Below are 22,287 nucleotides of genomic sequence, written 5' to 3' on the forward strand. Positions count from 1 at the left end.
GTTTGTAAAAATGAGAGACCCGTATTCTTTTTAGAATCTTTTACTTTAGTAACTTAATTTGCTAGTTAGCTCTAGAAAAAAATTACCAAGCAGACATCTGTGAATGCCAACACCAACTTTTTTTCTCTCCTTTCAAAATTCTCTCCATTCTTGTTTAATGAGCCAGATTTTTACCCATATTGATGATCAAGTAAATCAATTCACACTAGGCTGCTGGTGCCTTACTATATAACTCTACTCAGAGATATTTTCTGCTTATCTTGCTTTATATATGTGAAACTATTCATTGTCTATTTGTCCAAAAATCTATTTTTTGAACATCTACTACATGCCTGTCACTATTCGAGGCCCTAGAAATATAGTAGCAGACAAGACCTTAAAGATTTCTGCTATAATGGAGCTTACATTTCATTGGTGGTCAGACAAACATTATAAAAGAGATTTTATAATATAAATGCAATGACCTACTGACAAGTACACTGAAAAAATTACAATAGTGTGAAGGTCTAGAGAGTGGCTGATGGGCTTTATACATCTTTCTCCAAACACTAAAATCAAAGAACAAAGCTGGAGGTATCACATTCCCTGACTTCAAATTATGATACAGAGCAACAGTAATCAAAACAGTATGGTATGTCAGAAAAAGTGACACACAGACCAATGGAACAGATTTTAGAACCCAGAAGTAAACCCACATATATATGGGCAAATAATTTTTGACAAAGAGCCAAAAACATGCAATGGAGAAAAGAAAGCCTCTTCAGTAACTTCTTTCAAGGAGTTTCATCTGGCTCTTTTATTATCTCAGGAGGAAAGGGCAGGAGAAAAAGACCTGCTGTCCCTTCTAAAGTCAACTGAGTCTCATATAATTATATTTCAGAACATTCCCAATCTTCTAGTGTTTCTCCTCGCAGGTTTTACTTGACTGTGACACGAACTAAAGAAAAATTCTGCACTAGGGAAATTCACTCAACTGAAGTTGTATATTAAATATAATCATGTTCTTTTTTTTTTTTTTAATAAGTCAGATGAAGAAAGTTGAGAACGATTTTATGTCACTCCTGTGTGGAAGATAAAACTAAAAGCAGTAAATGAACAAACAAGACATTCAAACAAACAAAAACTCATAGACACAGACAATATTATGATGGTTACCAGAGGAAAAAGGATAGAAAAGGGTAAAAGAAATCAAATACACAGGGTGAGGCAAAAGTAGGTTTACAGTTGTACGTACATGAAACAGTTTATTCTTTATTTTATTTTTATTAATTATTTTTATTACAGATATGTCTTCTTCCCCCAGACACCCTCACAGAGTTTATTCTTATATTATTATTTATTAATTATTGTATTATTTCAAACAACTGTAAACCTACTTTTGCCGTACCCTGTATGGTGACAAAAGGAGACTTGACTTTGGATGGTGAGTACACAATGCACTGTACAGGTGATGTTTATAGAATTGTACACTTAAAACCTACATAATCATATTAACCAATGCCACCCCAATAAATTTGATAACATTTTTAAAAAGAAAGAACAGAAGATAGTCCAGGATTTTTGTTCATAAGAATTTAATTATCAACTTAAAGAATGTTAATAGAATTACTTTTATCTATTTAATATCAAAGTTGACAAAAAAGGAGTAGTAACAAAAAATATTTCCCAATGTAGAGAATATAACAACAGTGTAATAACAGGAAACCTTAATGTTAAATTTGGTTCTCATTTGGGCTAAAGTTCTAATGGAGAAATTGGTAAAATATCTTTAATAATAAAAGGAGGAATTGTGAAGACAAAATGCTTTTAATATCTATACCTCATTAATTTTTTTTTCCATCGGCTGCATGTTGAAAATGATGGCATTTGGGGTACATTGGATTAAAATAGATTAATTATTGAAATTAATCTTTTTTTTTAACCTTTAAAAATATGGCACTAGAAAATTACATCTTATGTATGTGGCTCACTTTACATTGCTAACGGCAGCTCTGTACAGAGCTCTAAACACCTTGAATCAAGAGTTGGCAAACGGTTGTAAATATTTAAAATAGTAAATATTTTAAAATTTTGGACCAAGAGAAAAAACCCACAGAAAGTGTGCATGTAGTTGTGTAATCAGTTATCTTTAGATGGCAGGTCACACAAAAAAATAGACGATGAGCCAGATTTGGCCACTCCTGCATTAAATTATGGAAAAACTTCAGATCTCTAGCATCTAATATATATATATATATATATATATATATATATATATATATACACTATAAATTAAAATATCCTTAGATGTTATATTTTATTTTTATTTTTTTCTAGTGTCAAATATTGACTTTGCCTCTTAGTCGAAAGGAACTTGGGCCAGATACAACTTCTGCTTCATTATCCTTATTTATAAAATGAGAGTATTAATAGCTACCCCTTCAAGGATGTTAAAGAATTTAGTAAGATTTGATGGAATTGGTTTGTTAACCACTTGACAGTGTCGGTTCCTTTTTTCTTCCAAAATGTGAGATTGTCAATAAATACTGGACTATTTGGAAAGCACATTCTGAAGAAAATAAGACAGACACATATACACACATGTTCACATGCACAGATTCTTAACATAAAATATGTGAAATGGGTCATATAATAACAGCCTAAATTGTTAGGAAACAACAAAATTTATGTTTTATGATGTGTGTGTCCTGACTCTCTAAAGAAAATGTACAACCACTAAATCTGATAGTCTCCAAAATGTCAGGGTTGCTAAAGCAACAGGAGCTCTGTGATGGTGAAATTTCCAACACCTGTGTTGGGGACTGTCTTTAAACAAAGGTCCTACTTGAAGAATCTCATAACAGACCGTGTAGAAAACAGCTTTAATAGCAAGTACTTTTGAGTCCTGATTTTTAATCTTTTTAGGAGGGAGAGAATAGTCAGATCTCCACATACATGTATCCATCGGTTGAGGGGGAAAAAAAAAAAAACTGATGAAAAATAACTTCCAAAAATTATCTATCTTTTTTGTTTTATTAGTCACAACAGCACTCAAATAAATTTAGCAAGTATTTGTAAGAATGTATGTGAGACATATACTATATTCTTGATGCAGGTAATCTTCGATGAATACATGGATTGCAGACTCTGCAATATTTCTGTGAAAACATAGGGCTCAGTAACCCTATATGCAACTCCTTAGAGAATTAAACCTATCCTATGAGATAAAATAATGAGATATTTAGAGTTATTTTCATTTCCAAAGTAATGCTGACTTACACAACACGCTACATTGGCTGCCTCCAAGTACCCTATAGTAGTGTTCCTAAATCCTATAATCACGTTTCACTGTTCTAAGAGTCTTCTCATATTTATGTGTGTATTTTATCACAATTTTATTGTGTGTTTGGCCTTTTGCTACCTAGCATAACTGAGCACTGTTACTACGTGTCTTTTTCACTGATCTCATAGGCCAAAGCAGAAAACAAAACTATTTACGAGTGGTCACTGTTGGGGTTGCTCATGGCTCAAATACAACTAAAGATGGGCACTGAATGTAAATAAGTGCCCCTTTGAGAAGATTTAAAAAGTCCTTTACACCATCATTGCATATGATACACTGTAATTTTCATGCAAAGTTTTCTGCAGAATTTCAAGATTTCTACTCAATTTAGTCAAAAAACTAGAAACTCTGAGGGGGAAATCAGCCTGGCTTAGAAGCTTTCTTACTAACTGATTGAAGTGTTCATCTGCCAACCTTTAATACCTGTAACAGAGCATAACTCCACGTACTTCTTTGTCACTCACAGTGACTCAATTATACTGACGGTTGGGTGTTCAAACTAGAATTTATCCACTCTTCTTTTCATCAAGCTTAATTATTGTTGAAGGCTTGCCATTATTATTTATTAGCCTAGTTTTATGCTTAAGTGAAGGGTATGTGATGTTTTCCCACAGAGAAGATAAGGTCAGATGATTGGGATTCAAGTTCTGAGGTTACTGCACATGTTGTATGATACTAAAAAGGTATTTAATTTCTCTGGTCTCAACTTCATCTATAAAATGGAGATAATAATATCTACTTCATGGAGTGATTATGAAGTTTTAATCAGTTGATATTTATAAAGTGCCTGGCATGGAGAAAGCCCATATAAGAAGTTTGTTAATCTCTGGCCGGTTTGGCTCAGCGGTTAGAGCGTCGGCCCAAAGACCAGAGTCACGTGTTCAGTTCCAGTCAAGCAGTCATGGGCACTCACCTTGGGTGTGGTTCAGTCGGCCTCATGCGGGAGGCAACCAGTCAACGTGTTTCATCTGTTTTTCTCTCTCTTTCCCTCCCACTCTATCTGAAAATGAGTGGAAAAATATCCTTGAGTGAGGATTAAAAAAAAAAAAGTTAATTATAATAAATAGGGAAAGAGAACAAATCATGTTTCAGGACTTAATCTAATCAGCATAATCGTATATCCTTCTATTTAGAAAGGTTTATAAGAACTCCGATAATTTAAATAGAACATTTTCACTGAAAACACTTCTTTGAAGATTTAAAAAATTTTAAACTAAAAGGCATCTTAGAAAATTTTAAATCCAACTTTCCTACATTACTAGTGAGAAAACTGAAAGTTTGAGAGGTACAATGATTTTTCCAAGAATGCAAATCTAGGTAGTTAAAGAATTCGAACTGAAACCTAAATATTCTGATCTTTGAGCCAATGTTTCTTCCAGTGCACCATTCTGACAAAATTGTATTTTTGCAAACATTTCTATGATTTCAAATAGTATTTTACATATTTCAGATCCAAAAGTTTAAAGGAAAGAAGGTATATTGTGACTATGAGGCCAGGAATGCACGTTCTTCCACTTACAGTCACCAAATATAATACAGGACATCAGTTAAGTTTGAGTTTCAGGAAAAAAACACATTTGATATAAAAGTATGTTCCAAATATTCTGTAGAAAATTGTTCCTTATTTATCTGGAATTAGAACATAATTGGGGATTCTGTATTTTAATTTGCTAAATCTGGCAACCCTACACAGTCCCCAAAGGTAATTTAATCAGGGAATGAATACAGCTGGATTAGCAATCCCCACAGAGGTTTATTTCTTGCTCACGCTGTGTCTACCAGGGTGAGTAGCAGCCCTGCTCTCGGAACCAGGTAGAGAAAGAGCCTCCCTGCGGGACATTCTGAGTCTCAGGGCACAGGGAGGAGAGATTGCAGTGGAACTACGTCACGGCTCCTCGTGCTTTTAAGTGGCACATGCCACTTTCATTCACATCACTGGCCAAAGCAAGATGCATATCAGAGTCTGAAGACAACGCAGTGAGAAAGTATAATTCTCCCTGATGAAAGAGTGGCAAATGTTTTGTGCAGTAATGACGTGTATCCAATGAGGAAGCTGAGGCATTGAGCAGTTAAGGGATTTTCCCAAGGTCACACAGTGAAATGTTGACTCTGGTATTCAGAGCCTGGGTTTTTAACTCTCTCCTATTGTGTGTTCTTTTCATGTGGGGATGACAGCCTGGACATTCACCTATGTCAGTTCACATAAACACTGAGCATGTTGATTGTGAAAAGGAGAAGGAGCTTGGGATCTGTGTCATGCTGGGTGCTTGGCCGCCTCCCTGTGAAGCCAGCTTCAGAAGTATCAGTAGGTCACATTGGGGATTTTGTTTTATGTTCTGTGTACAACACTGTAATTGAAATAGAATGTCTTTTTAGTTTTGTTATGTAGGGTTTTCAAAAATGTATAAATAGTGTCCTGCACTTTAAATAAGATCCATTAGCAAAGCCCAGACGCTATTAGCCAGTGAAATGACATTCAGGTCCCACATGTTTGTACACTTATTCCCCGTGATTCCCATGATTGCCAATGAATGGTTACACCTCCTTTACCAAGCTGAATAATACATCACACTTAAACTGACACCTCACCAGAGACAGAGTGCTTCTGCAAGGCCTCAGAGAGCCCGAGCTGTTGAAAATGAATGGATATTAAAGTGAAATATTAGACCACGTCGCAGAGCTTGTTGCATAAGAATGTTAAACCAATGTTATTGGCAAGTCGGAGAACACAATAAGAAGAAAATGATTATAACAGCTAGTAAAAAAATGACATCTTATGAAAAATTTATTTATTACCTTAAAGGGCTTGTTTATAATTGTAACCATTTCCCCATTGTGGTAAGAAAACATAAATCCTTTTTTGTAATGCATATGCTCAGGTGGGTAATTTTTTTCTTTTAAACGTCCTTTCAAAACTTAGATTTATCTGCATTTCTCTAATTGATGAGAGAAATAAATTTTACTCAAATCAGCATGAAGCAAAACAAAAATTTGCATATGGCATTTCTGAGAGGAGATTCTGAAACTCCTGTTTGGTCGTGTACTTTTACAAGTGTGTTTTATAGCAGATAATTTTATTATAAACAGCCACTTTCCATTCAAGCATTTAAGTGATCCAGAGAAGGCTTATTGAAGTGGCATTTTAAAAACCCCTATAGATGCGGACTTTGAAACTTCTCCTTCTGGAAGCGCATATAAACCATCAAGATTAGATGGACTTCAGATTCTGCATCATATTGTATATTATTCACTAAGCAGGTCAGGGCATTTTTATTTGTGAGTCAATATATTATGGAATAACTTGTCTCCTCTTTTAAAAAATAAGCCTAGCATAGAGAACAATGCCAAGAAGTCTGAAGTTATGTCGGTTAATACATCCTCTTCTCCTTTGCTAAAAGAATACGCTCATTTAAAAAGAAAATGTTTCCAGCATGTTTTAGATTTACCGGGCATAAAGTGCTAATCCAGAGCCAACAAACACTCAGCTGGTGATGGTGGAGATTATGATGAGGAGGAATGGAACTGAGTGATTATTCTCAAGTTTAGCTCATTTCAGGACCACCTGTACACATTTACAAATCCTGCTGCCTGGGTTGCATTCCCAGTGTTTCTGATTTAACTGCTTTGAAATGCAGCCTGGGCACCAGGATTTTAAGGCTTTTCTAATGTCCAGCTAAGGTTGTGAGTCACGTATCAGAACTGAGAGGGGCACACAGATCAAGAGTGGGACAGACAGGCTCTTGCTCAGGTATTAATGGACTCGTTCTTTTCTGGTTGAGTTGCTAAGAACAATTACCTGTTCCTTCTCCTTTCCCGCCTTCTGCTGGTGTCTTCCTCCTTCTTTTCACTTTATCACATACGGAGTCCTTACTGTGTGTCAGACAAAACACCCTACATAGATTCACTCACTGAGTCTTCAACAGAAATACATGCTTTAGGTAATAATATTACTTCTGTTTTGCAGAAGCCCAGATAGGCTTAGTAAAAGGCACAGTGTTGTACATTTATGATAGCTTTATGCTTGGGTTTCTCTTTTAAAGAGATCAGCCCAGAAACATACTATGTTTATTTTATGAGCTTTATATTAGTTGCAAAAGTGCCCGATTCATAGTAGGTACTCATTTCTGAATTTTTATTTTTTGTATTTGAATTTGTGTTTCTGAAATGAATGTACTTTTGAAAGTTCAGAGACACTTCTCTTCCCAAATAGTTCTTTAGTTTCATATTTTATAAAAACTACTCAATAGGTAGCTTTTAGGTCAAATTAAGTATGGTCTTCAGTAACCAAAGATTTCCGATTTCTCGCAGTGACCTTCTTTCACTGGGGACTCAGATCAACCCTAATAGATAGTGATGAGGGACCAGGTGGACATAAGGAAATTGAGATAGTTAAAAATGAAAGTGGAAAGGCCTGTATCAATTTTTCTAAGGATTTCTTTGCAGCCAACAATGGCAATTTCTCCCTTAGCTCTGTGCTTGTCTCTGGCACTCATCCTCTATACTTACGCCTCAAGCTCTTATTCGTGTGTTTGCCAGAATTTTGTGCAATTCACATTATTTTTTAATAACATTTTTTGTCTAATGCATTTCTATATATTTTATACAATAAAATTGTTTCCAGCATGCACATGGACTATAAGCAACCAAACACGGTTAGGGAGAAAAAGAACATCATTGGAGTGGGGACATGTCTGGGAATCTTGCATAATGTCAATACAATGAAGCACTTGTATGGATGGATTATCTACTTCTACCTGCTGTTCCTCTATCTTGCTTGCAGGGGAGACTATGAGGGCAAACTCGTCTGTTTTAAAATTTGTTTTGTAGCTCTTTAGGAAAATCTGACATTTCTAGGCTATGATTTTGTACAAATGTAGCATTAGAAGTTGTTTATTTTGGTTTTGTGTATCCCCAACTGATGGTAGGAGACAGCCAGTGACAATTTTCATTCAGAGCATGACCTTGTTCACTGACAAACAGGAAGCCACAAAATGATCCCCTGCCACTGACTGAGATTCCAGGAACAGTGTCTTTAAATACTATTAAAGATCCAATATGAGCCATATGACATATTTTCTAACAAACGTTCTCCAACTTGCTCAGTGCCAGTAAAAGTCAACTCAGTTAGTCTCATGGGACGTCTATTGTCCTAAACATTTTAAAAATGCTTCTATTGTACATATGTTTTTCACAGATACTGCATCAAGATTCTTTCCATTTTTAGAGTAATTGTGTACTTGATGATATTGGGATTTCCTTTTTTTTGCTGGAAAATATTCAATGATAAGACCAAGATGTCATGGTAAATTTGAACACTCTTCCACAACTTCGAAACAGTCCCCTTATGTTGTCTCTTTCAAAAGTCATTCTCCTTGTAAATAATCAAGAAACAGTTTGCACCCAAAGAGGAAGACCTGATTAACTTGGGATAAAAGGCTTCCTTAGTAAAGAGATTAAAGAAGCAGCTATGTGTGTTGAAATTCATGAATTATTTTATGTTCTTAAATCCTGTCATCTGTTGTAAAAGAAACCAAGAAACAGCAGAGGCCTTGAGTTCCTCTCTCTCTCATTTAAACTCTCAGTCTTTAATTCATTGTAGAATAAGCATATTCTGTGTTCATGGGAATTCTAAGCAACACTTCCCCAGGAGATATTGAGTTGAACTCTTTTCATTGCACAGGGTATAATAGATCTGGGAGACAGAAAAGGAAATTTCTCCTAGTCTTTATTTTCTAAATGACAAGTCACAACAGGAGCTTTCTTTGGTACTGTCCTTGATACAGAAATTGTTATTGCTTAAGTGTTTTTTTCTTGCATGCCAGACTCTTACGTGGCAACACTGATGACCACTTGATATACTGTTACCTACCTTTTTTGCTTCATCCTCTTAGTCCTTAATTTCACATACCTCCTACCAGAGGGGAGCAGATATATGGCAAAGAGCATTTTACACACACCAAGGATGCTGAGTTATTTTAATAATTAAGAGAAGATTTGATTATAGAAAACAGCTCAAAACTTTAAGATTTATTTTTCTAATAAAGTGAGAGATCAAGTTAGAAAATAGCCAGGTGACTGTATATATAAATGAGATTAAAATATAATGGGACTGCATTTCTCGCATTGGATGTAAGGTGGTTTTATAGGAAAATCCAAAGGAGAATTAGGAAAGTATTTTGAACAATAAAAGTTACACAGAAATAATAATGCTATCCTACAAGGTACTCTTTGAAAGGCTGAGTTTTATGCATACCTAAGCTATGCAATGTTATATAAAAATATGCACAACTTTACATTCACACTAGGTATAACACGTGATTTATTTAATTACTATGATGATTCTTCTCTATGATTTACATATTCATGTCTCTGACAATGCACAGTGATTTAGTATGATTAGAAAAGTTCTGTTTAATATTTACTTATAAACTTAACTAAGGTCAATTAAGATAGAATAAGTATCGATGGTAGTATTGACCATGGCAGGGTGTGTCGTTTCCAATATTTTAGGTTTCATATTGTTGAAACTACACAGAATGAACTGATAAGGAGTCTGGGAAGTGATATGTGACCCCTATGGGCCCTTTGGCTTAACTATGACCGTTATTGACATTTTATCTTAACAGCCAACAATTTAGTACCAAGGCCTTGGGATAATATTAATACAGTTTTATATAATTGGAGGTTCAATTTAAAAGCATTCTATCTGGCCTGGCCGGTGTGGCTCAGTGGTTGAGCATCGACCCATGCACCAAGAGGTCGCTGGTTCAATTCCCAGTCAGGGCACATGCCCAGGTGGTGGGCCAAATCCCCAGTGGGGGGCATGCAGGAGGCAGACAATCTATGTTCTCTCTCATCGATGTTTCTTTCTCTCTCTGCTCCCTTCCTCTCTCGCTAAAATTAATAAAGAAAAAAATAAAAGCATTCTATCTGAAGAGTGATGTCAGTAAAGTGTCCAAATAAAACATCCTTGCTCATATGCCCCCATCAACAATAATAACTTGACATCTATTCATAGACAAAAGTTCCTTTTTAGGAGCTGTGAGATACAGGTATCATATTTTGGAACCCTTATACCATTCAAGAATGAGGAATCTCTCTTTTGAAAAGAGAGATCTGTATCCATGCAGCTGACATACTGACCAATGTCTTATGTATGGACTTGGAAAGATCTCTCTCTACTCCTAAGGACTCAGCTATAGCCAATTTGGCTTTGGTTCTGCAACTAGCACATACACAAAGGAACGTAGATGGAGTCTAACCCATTAGTGTGTTGGGTAATAGGCATATGAACTTCGATCCTGACTGTGTACCCCTTATGTAGCTCATGAGTTCTAACCCCCTCTCAGCCATGTTCCAGAAGCCCCTGGAGAACACTGAGTTAGAAAATTACAAATGGACAGCCTTTGTGGAAATCTAAGACTCCAGCTCAAAAGTTCCATTATACTGTTGGCAAAAATAAAATGAGAGATTTAATGTTTTAAAGAAGTCAGTAAAGACTGAAAGAAGTAATTGGTATGTTACATGCAAAGACAGCAATGCAGGACTTCAAGGAACATAAAAACAATCAAGGAAATATGACACCACCAAAGGAACACAATAATTTTCCAGTAATTTACTCCAAAGACATGGAGATCTGCAATTTACCTGATAAAGAATTCAAAATAGTTTTTTTAAAGGTAGTTCAGTGAACTACAAGAAAACACAAACATACAATTTAATAAAATCAGGAAAAAATTCATGGACAAAATAAAAGTTTAATAGAGGAAGAAATCATAAGAATAGATTCTGGAGCTGAAAATACAATGAATAAAATTAAAAATGCAATAAAGAGCATCAATGTCAGAGTGGGTTAAACAGAAGAATCTGTGAATTACAAGATAGGACCTTGAAATCATCCAGTCAAAGAACAAAGATAAAAATAATAATCAAAAAAGAGTAAAAAAAAATCATGTATGAATTTTTTAAGGGGATAACATTGAGAGAAACAACTTGCAAAGTATTGGAGTCCCAGAGGAGAAGAGAGGGACAGGGGCAGTAAGATTATTTAAAAAAATAATGGCTGAAAGTTTCCCAACTATGGGGAGAGTTTTGCGTATCTGTGTTCCTGTTTCAGCCCAAACTTGTCTTCATTAAGCTGTATTATAAAAATATTGTCTAAAATAAAAGACAAAGAGAATTTTATAAAACAGCAAAAAAAAATTATTTCATAACAAATTCTCCAAAGGACTATCAGTGGATTTCTCAGCAGAAACCTTGCAGTCCATGAGAAAGTAAGATAATACATATTCAATGTGGTAAAAAATAAAAAAGAGAGAAAAATGACTTCCCTCCAAGAATACTTTATCTGGCAAATTGTCCTTCAGAAATGAACTCAAAATAAACAAACAAAAGCCAAAGAAGTTCATCACTGAACTTGCCTTACAAGAAATTCTGAAAGAAAGGACGTTAGTTAGTAATATAAAAACATATAAAACATGCAACACAATGAGAAAGGTAAGTATAAAGCCAAATTCAGAATACCCTGATACTGTAATATGGTGATGTGTTAAATATTTAACTCTATAAAGGCTAAAACACAAAAGTATTAAAAATAACTATAGTTATAATGATTTTTACAATAATTTTTATTTTATGTTCTTTTATTTTTAAAAAAATTTTAAATTTATTTTGTAATTTTATTTTTGTTACAGATGTTTCTCCTTTTTTACCCCCTTGGCACTCTCCTCCTTATCCCCCTCCGTCCATCCCCGGCTTTGATGTCCATGTCCATTGGTTATGCACACATGCATATAAGTTCTATAGTTTATCTCTTCCCAAACCTACCACCCCCTCTTCTGAGGGCTGTCAGTCTGTACCCTACTTCCATGTTTCTGGGTCTACCGTATTCCTCAAGACTGTTATGTTCATTATATTCCATAAACAAGTGAGATCATGTGGTATTTGTCTTTTTCTGCTTGCCTTGTTTCACTTAGGATAATACTTTCCAGGTCCCTCCATGTCATCTCAAAAGATAAGAGATCTTTTTTTCTTACAGCTGCATAGTACTCCATTGTGTACATGTACCACTGCTTTTTTATCCATTCGTCTACTGATGGACACTTGGGCTGTTTCCAGATCTCAGCTATTGGAAATACTGCTGCTATGAACATGGGGGTACATATATTCTTCCTGATTGGTGTTTCAGGCTTCTTAGGGTATATTCCTAGTAGCGGGAGACTGGGTCAAATGGAAGTTCAATTTTTAATTTTTTGAGGTAACACCATATTGTTTTCCATAATGGCTGCACCAGTCTGCATTCCCACCAGCAGTGTATTAGAGTCCCCTTTTCTCCACACCCTCGCCACCACTTGTTGTTGATGATTTGTTGATGGCGGCCATTCTGACAGGTGTGAGGTGATACCTCATTGTTGTTTTAATTTGCATCTCTCTGATGATTAGTGATGTTGAGCATTTCTTCATATGTCTCTTGGCCATTTGTATGTTCTGTTTGGAGAAGAGTCTATTCAGCTCCTCTGCCCATTTTTTTTTAAATTGGGATCTTTGTCTTCTTTTTGTTGAGTTGTATGAGTATTCTATATATATTGGAAATTAACCCCTTATCTGATGTATCATTGGCAATGATGTTCTCCCATGCAGTGGGCTGCCTTTCCATTTTGATGGTTGTTTCTTTTGCTGTGCAGAAGCTTTTTAGTTTGATGTAGTCCCATGTGTTCATTTTTTTTTTCTTTGTTTCTGTTGCCTTAGGTGATGTATCAGTGAAAAATGATGTCTGAAATTTTGATGCCTACTTTTTCTTCTAGAATTTTTATGGATTCATGGGTCACATTTAAGTCTTTTATCCATTTTGAGTTTATTCTTGTGTATGGTATAAGTTGATGGTCTAGTTTCATTTTTTTTTTTTTTTTTTGCATGTAGCTGTCCACTTTTTCCAACACCACCATTTATTAAAGAGGCTGTCTTTACTCTACTATATGCTCTTGCCACCTTTGTCAAATATTAATTGAGCATATTGCCTTGGTTCCATTTCTGGGTTCTCTGTTCTGTTCCACTGGTCTACATGCCTGTTCTTGTGCCAGTACCAGGCTGTCACTTTGTAATATAATTTGATATCTGGTATTGTGATCCCACCTACTTTGTCCTTCTTTTTCAAAATTGCTGTGGCTATTTGGGGAATTTTTTGGTTCCATATGAAGTTTTGAAGTATTTGTTCTATTTCTGTGGAATATGTCATTGGTATTTTGATGGGGATTGCATTGAATCTATAGATTGCTTTGGGTAGTATGGACATTTTAATGATGTTAATTCTTCCAATCCATGAACAAGGTATGTGCTTCCACTTTTATATATCTTCCTCTATTTCTTTTTTCAATATCCTATAGTTTTCTGCAAATAGGTCCTTTACTTCTTTGGTTAAGTTTATTCCTAGGTATCTTATTTCTTTTGCCGCGATGGTAAATGTGATTGTTTTCTTAGTTTCTCTTCCTGTGAGTTCATTGGTGTATAAGAATGCCATCAATTTCTTGACATTAATTTTTATCCTACTACTTCGCCAAATGCATTTATTAAGTCTAGTAGATTTTTGATGGAGTCTTTAGGGTTTTCTATGTATAATATCATGTCATCTGCAAATAATGACAGTTTCACTTCGTCCTTTTCAATTAGGGTCCCTTTTATTTTTTCTTCATGTCTGAATGTTGTAGCTAAGACTTCTAGTACTATGTTAAATAAGAGTGGCGAAAGTAGACATCCCTGTCTTGTTCCTGTTCTTAAGGGAAATGTTTTTAGTTTCTGCCCATTGAGTATGATGTTGGCTGTAGGTCTTTCATATATGGCCTTTATTATGTTGAGATATGATCCCTCTCTTCCCTCATTGCTGAGTGTTTTTATCAGAAATGGATACCAGATTTTGTCGAATGATTTTCAGCATCTATTGATACGATCATGTGGTTTTTATTCTTCTTTTTATTTATGTGGTGTATCACATTTATTGATTTGTAAATATTGTACCAGCCTTGCATCCCTGGAATGAATCCCACTTGGTCATGGTGAATAATTTTTTTGATGTATTGCTGGATCCGATTTGCTAGTACTTTGTTCATGATTTTGGTGTCTATGTTTATCCAGGATATTGGCCTGTAGTTTTCTTTCTTTGTAGTGTTTTTTTTTTTCTTTCTGGTTTTAGAATAGAATTATGCTGGCCTCATTGAAAAAGTTTGGAAGTCTTCCTTTTTCTTGAATTTTTTGAAATAGTTTGAGGAGAATGGGTGTTAGATGTTTTTTGAATGTTCGGTAAAACTCCCACAGGAAGCCATCAGAGCTTTTGTTTGCTGGGAGAGTCTTGATTACCTCTTCAAATTCCTTAGATGTTATTGGTGTGTTCAAGTTTTCTATCTCTTCCCAGTCCAGTTTTGGTAGACTGTGTGTGTTTAGAAATTTGTCCATTTTGTTTAGATTGTTGAATTTTTTGCCATATAGTTGTTCATAGTAGCTGTTAATAATCTTTTGTATTTCTGTGGTGTCAGTTGTTACTTCTCTTCTTTCATTTCTGATTTTGTGTATTTGGGTTCTATCTCTTTGTTTCTTGGTGAGTCTAGCTATGATTCCATCAATCTGGTTTATTTTTTTGAAAAACCAGCTCTTTGTTTCATTGATCCTTTGAATTGTTTTTTTGTTTTGTTTTGTTTTTGGTCTGTATGTTATTTATTTCTTCTTTGATCTTTACTATTTCCTTCCTTCTACTTGCTCTGGGGTTTTCTTTTTGTTTGCTTTCTAATTCTTTAAGTTGTGAGGTTAGATAGTCAATTAGAAATTTCTTTTGTTTCTTGAGGTAGGCCTGTAGTGCTATGAACTTCCCTCTCAGAACTGCTTTTGCTGCATCCCATAGATTTTGTGTTGTTGTGTGTTCATTTTTATTGTATTCCAGGAAGTTTATAATTTCTTCCTTGATCTCCTCGGTAACCCATTCATTGTTTAAAAACATGCTATTTAGCCTCCATGTGTTAAAATGGCTTTGCATGTTCTTGTTGCAATTGATTTCTAGTTTCATGCCATTGTGATCTAAGAAGATGCTTGATATGATTTCAATCTTCTTGAACTTTTAGAGATTTAGTTTGTGTCATATCATGTGGTCTATCTTTGAGAATGCCCTATGTGCACTTGAGAAGAATGTGAATTCTGCAGTTTTGGTGTGTAATTCACTGTAGATATTTATTAAATCCATTTGTCTAGTGCTTCATTTAGAGTCTCTGTTCCCTTGCTAATTTTTTATCTAGAGGATCTATCCAGTGGTGTCAACAGGGTGTTGAAGTCCCCTGCTATGATTGTATTGCTATCGATTTCTCCTTTGAAGTCCTCCAGAAGATTTTTAGTATGTTTTGGTGTTCCTATATTGGGTGCATATATGTTTATCAAGGTTATATCTTCCTGTTGGATAGATCCTTTCAATATTATGTAGTGGCCTTCTTTGTCTCTAGTTATGGCCTTCATTTTGAAATGTATTTTATCAGATACGAGTATTGCTACCCCAGCTTTTTTTGCTTTCTGTTTGCTTGGAAAGTTTTTTTTCATCCCTTCATTTTCAACTTATGTGAGTCTTTTGTTGTAGGTGGGTCTCTTGTAAACAACATATAGATGAGTCACGCTTTCTTATCCAGTCAGCTACTCTGTGTTTTTTGTTTTTTTTTTATCCTCATCCGAGGATATTTTTCCATTTTTTGTACAGATAGAGTGGGAGGGAGAGAGAGGAAGGGAGAGAAAGAGAGAGAAACATTGACGTGAAGGGACACATCGAGTGGCTGCCACCCGCACAACCAACCAGGGCCGGGGACAAACTGCAACCGAAGTATGTGCCCTTAGCAGGAACCGAACCCGGGTCTCTCCAGACCGCAGGCTGACGCTCTAACTGCTGAGCCAAACCGGCCAGGGCTACTCTGTGTTTTTATCAGAGCATTAAATCCATTTACATTTAAGGTGATTATTGATATGTACTTATTTATTGCCATTTTTGTTTAGTTTGGTTACAATTTTCTTTCTATTTCTTCTACTAATTACAGCAGTCCTTTTAACATTTCTTGCAGTGTGGTTTGGTGCTAATGTATTCCCTTAGCCTTTTTTTGTCTGGGAAGCTCTTTATTTGACCTACTATTTTGAATGATAGCCTTGCTGGGTAGAGTAGTCTTGGATTCAGATCCTTGTTTTTCATGACCTTGATTATCTCATGCCATTCCCTTCTGGCCTGTAGTGTTTCTTGTGAGAAGTCAGCTGAGAGCCTTATGGGGTTTCCTTTGTAGGTAACCTGTTGCTTCTCTCTTGCTGCTTTTAGGATTCTCTCTTTGTCTTGACTTTTTGGCATTTTAATAATTATGTGTTTTGGTGTGGGCCTGTTTGCATTCTTCTTCTTACTTGGGGCTCTCTGTGCTGCTTGAACTTGAATGCCTTCTTCCGTCACCAAATTAGGGAAGTTTTCTGTCAATATTTCTTTGAATATATACTCCAACTCTTGCTCATTTTCTTCTTCTTTGGGGACTCCTATGATGCAAATATTATTACGTTTCCAGTTGTCCCACAGTTCTCTTAAGCTGTTTTCTTGGTTTTTTTTTTAATCGTGTTTTTCTTTTGGTTTTCTGATTAGTAAATTTTTTCTACCCGGTCTTCTAATTCACTGATCCGGTCCTCAGCTTCCTCTACTCTGCTTTTTAGAACTTCCAATGTGTTCTTTATTTCTGAAATGTCATTTTTTATGTCTTTTTGTGGTTTTTAATTTCCAATTGATTTATTTTCAGCATCTCTATGTCTTTACTCATGCTGTTGAGCTTCATCAAGATCATGGCTCTGAATTCTACCTCTGTTAACTTGCCTAACTGCTCCACATTTATCTCATCTTCATTGGAGGTCTCTTGTTCTTTCATTTGGCTTTTGTTTCTGTGTTTCATCATTTTGGCTATCACTGTGGGCTTTGGAGCCAGTCACATTCTTCCTGTGGGTGTTGGTATTCTGTTGTTTGTGGCTCCCTATCCTGGGTTTAAATGAGTGAGGGAGGACCCACGTTAAACACCACTGTCAAGTCTTACTTTCCTGGTTAAAGTTGCTAGCCCAGGAAAGGTACTGTTATCCTCTAGCTTTTTGCCTGGAGGCTAGCGGTGGAGGTTCCTTGAAGAGTTTTGGGTTGTCAGTTGATTGAAAAACTCCCTCAGGTGCTCAGCATAAGGGGATTTCCCGCAGATGGGGCAGATACTTGTTGTTATTGAGCCTCAATTAGCATTTCAATTGCCCACAGGATGGGGTTGGATCTCTGAGGGAGGGGCTGCTGCCCCTCCCCAGAGCCCTGGTAAGGAGCAAGATGGCCACTATCCTATATGGCAGCAACTCAGCAAATGCTCTGAGCACCCTCCAAATCCCCAGTGTCCCCGCACAGTTTCAGTTCAGTCTGCCCTCTTTCTGCAGGAGCCCATGGTGAGTGGCTGTGGCTTTTTTAGCCTCTGTCCCGGCTCTGTGCTGTGGAGCCACTTGGGACTTTAACTTGAGGGCGCTGCTCACAGGTAAGGCCGTTGCTGTCTGTGGGCTCCCAGCCTCCCTCTCATGCCTTTGCAATCTTACCAGGATCGAGTCAGTGTCCCTGGTTATATGTTCCTCGCAAGCTGCTTTTCTATTGTTTTTTCCCATCAATTTGTCTGTGTTATAGTTGTAATTCCAGTTTGGTTCTGGGAGACGGTCTGTGTAGCTTCCATTCACTCTGCCGCCATTTTGGAATCTCTACAATAATTTTTAAATGAATACAATATAAAAAGAGATAAATTGTGACATCAAACAAGGTAAAAGAAAATGAAGGGTAAAATTTTATATGTGATCAAAGTTAAAGTGGTATCAGTAAAACACAGGCTATTATATCAGATGTTTTATATAACTCTCATAGTAACCACAAAGCAAAAATCTACAGTAGTGCAGAAAAGATAAAGAGAAGAGAATCAAACTATTTAATTATAGAAAATAATTTATTCATAAAAGAAAGTAGCAAAAGAGGAACAATAAAATAGCCAGGAAAATCTAATTAAATAGCATTAGTAAGTCTTTGTTGATCAATAATTAGTTTAAATCTAAGTAAATTAAATTCTACAATCAAGGCATAGATAAAAAGGAAGACTCTAATAGGTGCTACCTATAAGAAAGTCACTTCAACTTTAAGGACCCACATGGGCTCAAAGTGAAGGGATATACAAACATATCCCATGCAAATGGAGACCAAAAGAGGGCAGTGGTAGCTATATTTATTCCAGACAAAATAGACTTTAACTCATTATATTTAAAATGATATAATGATAAGGGTCAACTCACCAAGAGGTTGTAACCATTGTACATAGTTATGCACCAAACATAGGAGCAATAATAGTAGTAGTATTACTTTACTTTCAACATTGGAATGATCATCCGGACAGAAAATCTATAAGAAAACATTGGCTGTGAATTATGCTCTAGACCAAAAGCCCTTAATAAACATATGCAGAGCATTCCATCTAACAGCTAACACACATATTTCTCAAGAGAACATGTAACATTCTCCAGGGAAAATCATATGATGGGCCACAAAACACCTTACCAAATTCAAGAAGATTTACATTATATCAAGTATCTTTTCAGACTACAATAGTATAAAACTAAAAATCTGAAACAGGAGAAAAAAAGTGAAAAATTCACAAAAAATGTAGAAATAATAAAACATACTTCTGAACATTCAATGGATTAAATAAATAAAAAGTAATAAAAAAATCTTGAAAAAATGAAATTATAACATACTAGAATTTATGGATGCAATATAAGCAGTTCTAATAGGGAAGTTTCTGGTGATAAATGCCTACTTTAAGAAAAAAAAATATCTTAAATAAACAACATAAATTTACACTTCAAGCCCTGGCTTGTTTGGCTCAGTGGTTAGAGTGTTGGCCCATGGACAATGAGTCCCGGGTTTGATTCCAGTAAAGGGCACACACCTTGGTTGCGATTTGTCCTTGGCCCTGGTCAGGGTTGTTGCACGAGGCAACTAGTTGATGTGTCTCTCTCACGTTGATGTTTCTTTCTTTGTTTCTTTCTCCTCCTCCACTCTATCTGAAGACATTTGAAAAACTATCCTTGGATGAGTAATAAAAATAAATAAAATCAATCATAAAATGGTAAGTTTTAGGCCTGGCCAGTGTGACTCGGTGGTTGAGTGTGGACCCACGCATGCACCAAGAGGTTGCCAGTTCAATTCCTGATCAGGGCACATGCCCTGGTTGCGGTCCAAACCCCCAGTGGGGGCCATGGAGGAAGTAGTCAATTGAAGTTCTCTCTTATCAATGTTTCTATCTCTCCCTTCCTCCCTCTCTAAAAAAATCAATAAAGAAAAATAAATTTACACTTCAAGAAACTAAAACAACAACAAAACTAAGCCTAAAGTTAGCAAAAGAAACGACAAAGACTAGAGCTGATATAAATAAAATAGAGACTAAAAAATAGAATAGATTTAAAAAAACTAATAATTTTTCAAAATGATATATAAAAATGGCAAATCTTTTGTTACATTAACTAAGACAAAGAGAGAAGAAACAGAATCATAAACGAAACAGAAGAGACATTAAAACCGTACCACAGGAATACAAAGTCTCCTAAGAGACTACAAAAATTGTTTGCTGACAAATTGGATAGCCTAGAAGAAATGGTTCGATGACTAGAAACATACAACTTATTGGGTTGGAAACATAAACAAATGGAAAATCTGAGAAGACTAATAGCAAGTAATGAGACTGAACCTCCAAATACAGAAAATCCAAAGACCAGAATATTTCACCGATGTATATCAAATCATCACATGTACACCTTAAACTTACACAAAATTAATAAAGTAAATATTTTGTAAAGGGTAAAAAATAGAGCATTATACTTGCAATTATAGATTTATAATTTCCTTTTTCAATTCTAATTAATAATACCATGTGGACAATACTATGGTACTTACTTTGGTTAGTTTTCTTATAAAAACTACTTTGAAAATTTGCCCAGCTGGTGTGGCTCAGTGGTTGAACATCAACCCAAGCACCAAAAGGTCGCTGGTTCAACTCCCAGCCAGGGCACCTGCCCAGGTTGTGGGCCCCATCCCCAGTTGGGCGCATACAGGAGGCCGCCACCCAATGTTCTCTCTCATTGATGTTTCTATCTCTCCCTTTCCTCTCTCTAAAATAAATCAATAAAGAAAAGAAAAAAAATTAAGCCTAGCATTGAAATTCAGTGTAGTGGATCAAAATAATAATTATAATAATGGGCGAAGATGACTTTAAATTTGGGGATAAATGCTGACATACAGGGAATAGAAGACAAAAGTTAAAGTTTTAGGTAAGAAGTAGGCCACCTCTTATAGTACTAATTGAAAAAAAAAAAAAAGTTTTATCCTACTTCCTGGCACTGAAATACTTTGAGGATCTTAAATGACTCAAATTCAATATAATTACAATATAAATGATTAAACGATGCTAATATTCCATAGGTGCTGTTGTCTCTATAAATGCAATCAACCTAATGAATTTTCGTCATAGAAACTTGTCACTTGAAAGAATACTAGGCTCGTGGTAGTGCTAACATTCTAACCAAACAGTTTTCAGCTATTGCTTATTTTGAAGACATTCTCAATCAGCATTTAAAAGAATACAGATGGTTGTTAAATCTATTCCTATACTAATTTTTGTACTCAATTTTATAAGAAAAGACTGTTTCATGTTTTAAATGTATCATTTACAGGTTTGTGAAATGAGTGTTTTCTGTAGAGGATGGCCAACAAAATGAAGATGTCAATGTTCTAGAGTTTACAAATGCTATACAATTCTTAAATCATGCAGATTCTCCTTGTCCCTGGCAATTGGCTTAGGCAGTTATCAAACTGATTTTGTGTGTGTGTGTTTGTGGGGGCGTGTATCTTAACTCAAATTCAGCATCCCAGCTAATTGGAAAATCATATTTGTGACCTAGCATGTCTTTAAAGTGGCCAAGATAGCCGATGGTCTCACTTATATACGGAATATAATGAACATAACAGCCTGAGGAATATGGTAAACCCAGAAACATGGAAGTAGGGCACATACTGACATCCCTCAGAAGAGGGGGTGGGGGGGTGGGAAGAGATAAACCACAGAACTTATATGCATGTATGCATAACCAATGGACATGGACAACAAAGCCAGGGACGGAGTGGGGGGGTGGGGTGCCAATGGGGTAAAAAAGGAGAAACATCTGTAACAAAAAAAAATAATAACAATTAAAAAAATGCAAAGGGAAAACGGACAAAATTCTATTATTCTGACGATGACAGTATATTACATATATCTGTTTCCTTTTGGGAGGAAAACCTGAGGTATGTGCCTTTCAGCTCAGTCTCTCATTAAAGCAAAACCTCCTTCTTCTAGTTTATTAATTCTCCTCTGCAGTCCTTTGTCTATCGTTGATATATGCAATCTTTCCATTTTCAAGTGTTTTGATGATCTTTTAGGGCACTTAGGTCATACTAATCATTCTTTGTCCTCCCCAACAAAAACCATAACTTGCTGGCATCTTTTTTTCCCAGTGATCTCTACAGTACACTTTGGTTTCTAACCAACTGGGATATAATTAAACTGTGGAGAGGAGCTCTCACACCTGTGACTCAGTCTCACTGTTCTACATGGATAAATCTAATCAATCAGACATGGCAGCAGGAGTCTGAGCTTTGTTACTTGTGTCAGAGACACCAGGGCTCTTTCCTTTGATGTGTTTACTCAGCATGCAGATGAGAAATGATAGGCAGACCAGAGTTCTCTTTCCTCTCAAGCAGGTATCACACAGCTTTCATTGGGAAGGATGATTCCATTAATTTAGCAAGAAATTTTGACAAAGTCACAGGAGCCTCCTGTGGCTATTTGGTAGGGAAAGTAAGAATAACAATACATTTGATGTTCAGGATTCAT

Source organism: Molossus molossus, unplaced genomic scaffold, assembly GCF_014108415.1.
Source record: "Molossus molossus isolate mMolMol1 unplaced genomic scaffold, mMolMol1.p scaffold_m16_p_11, whole genome shotgun sequence".
In the NCBI taxonomy this organism is placed as follows: domain Eukaryota; kingdom Metazoa; phylum Chordata; class Mammalia; order Chiroptera; family Molossidae; genus Molossus; species Molossus molossus.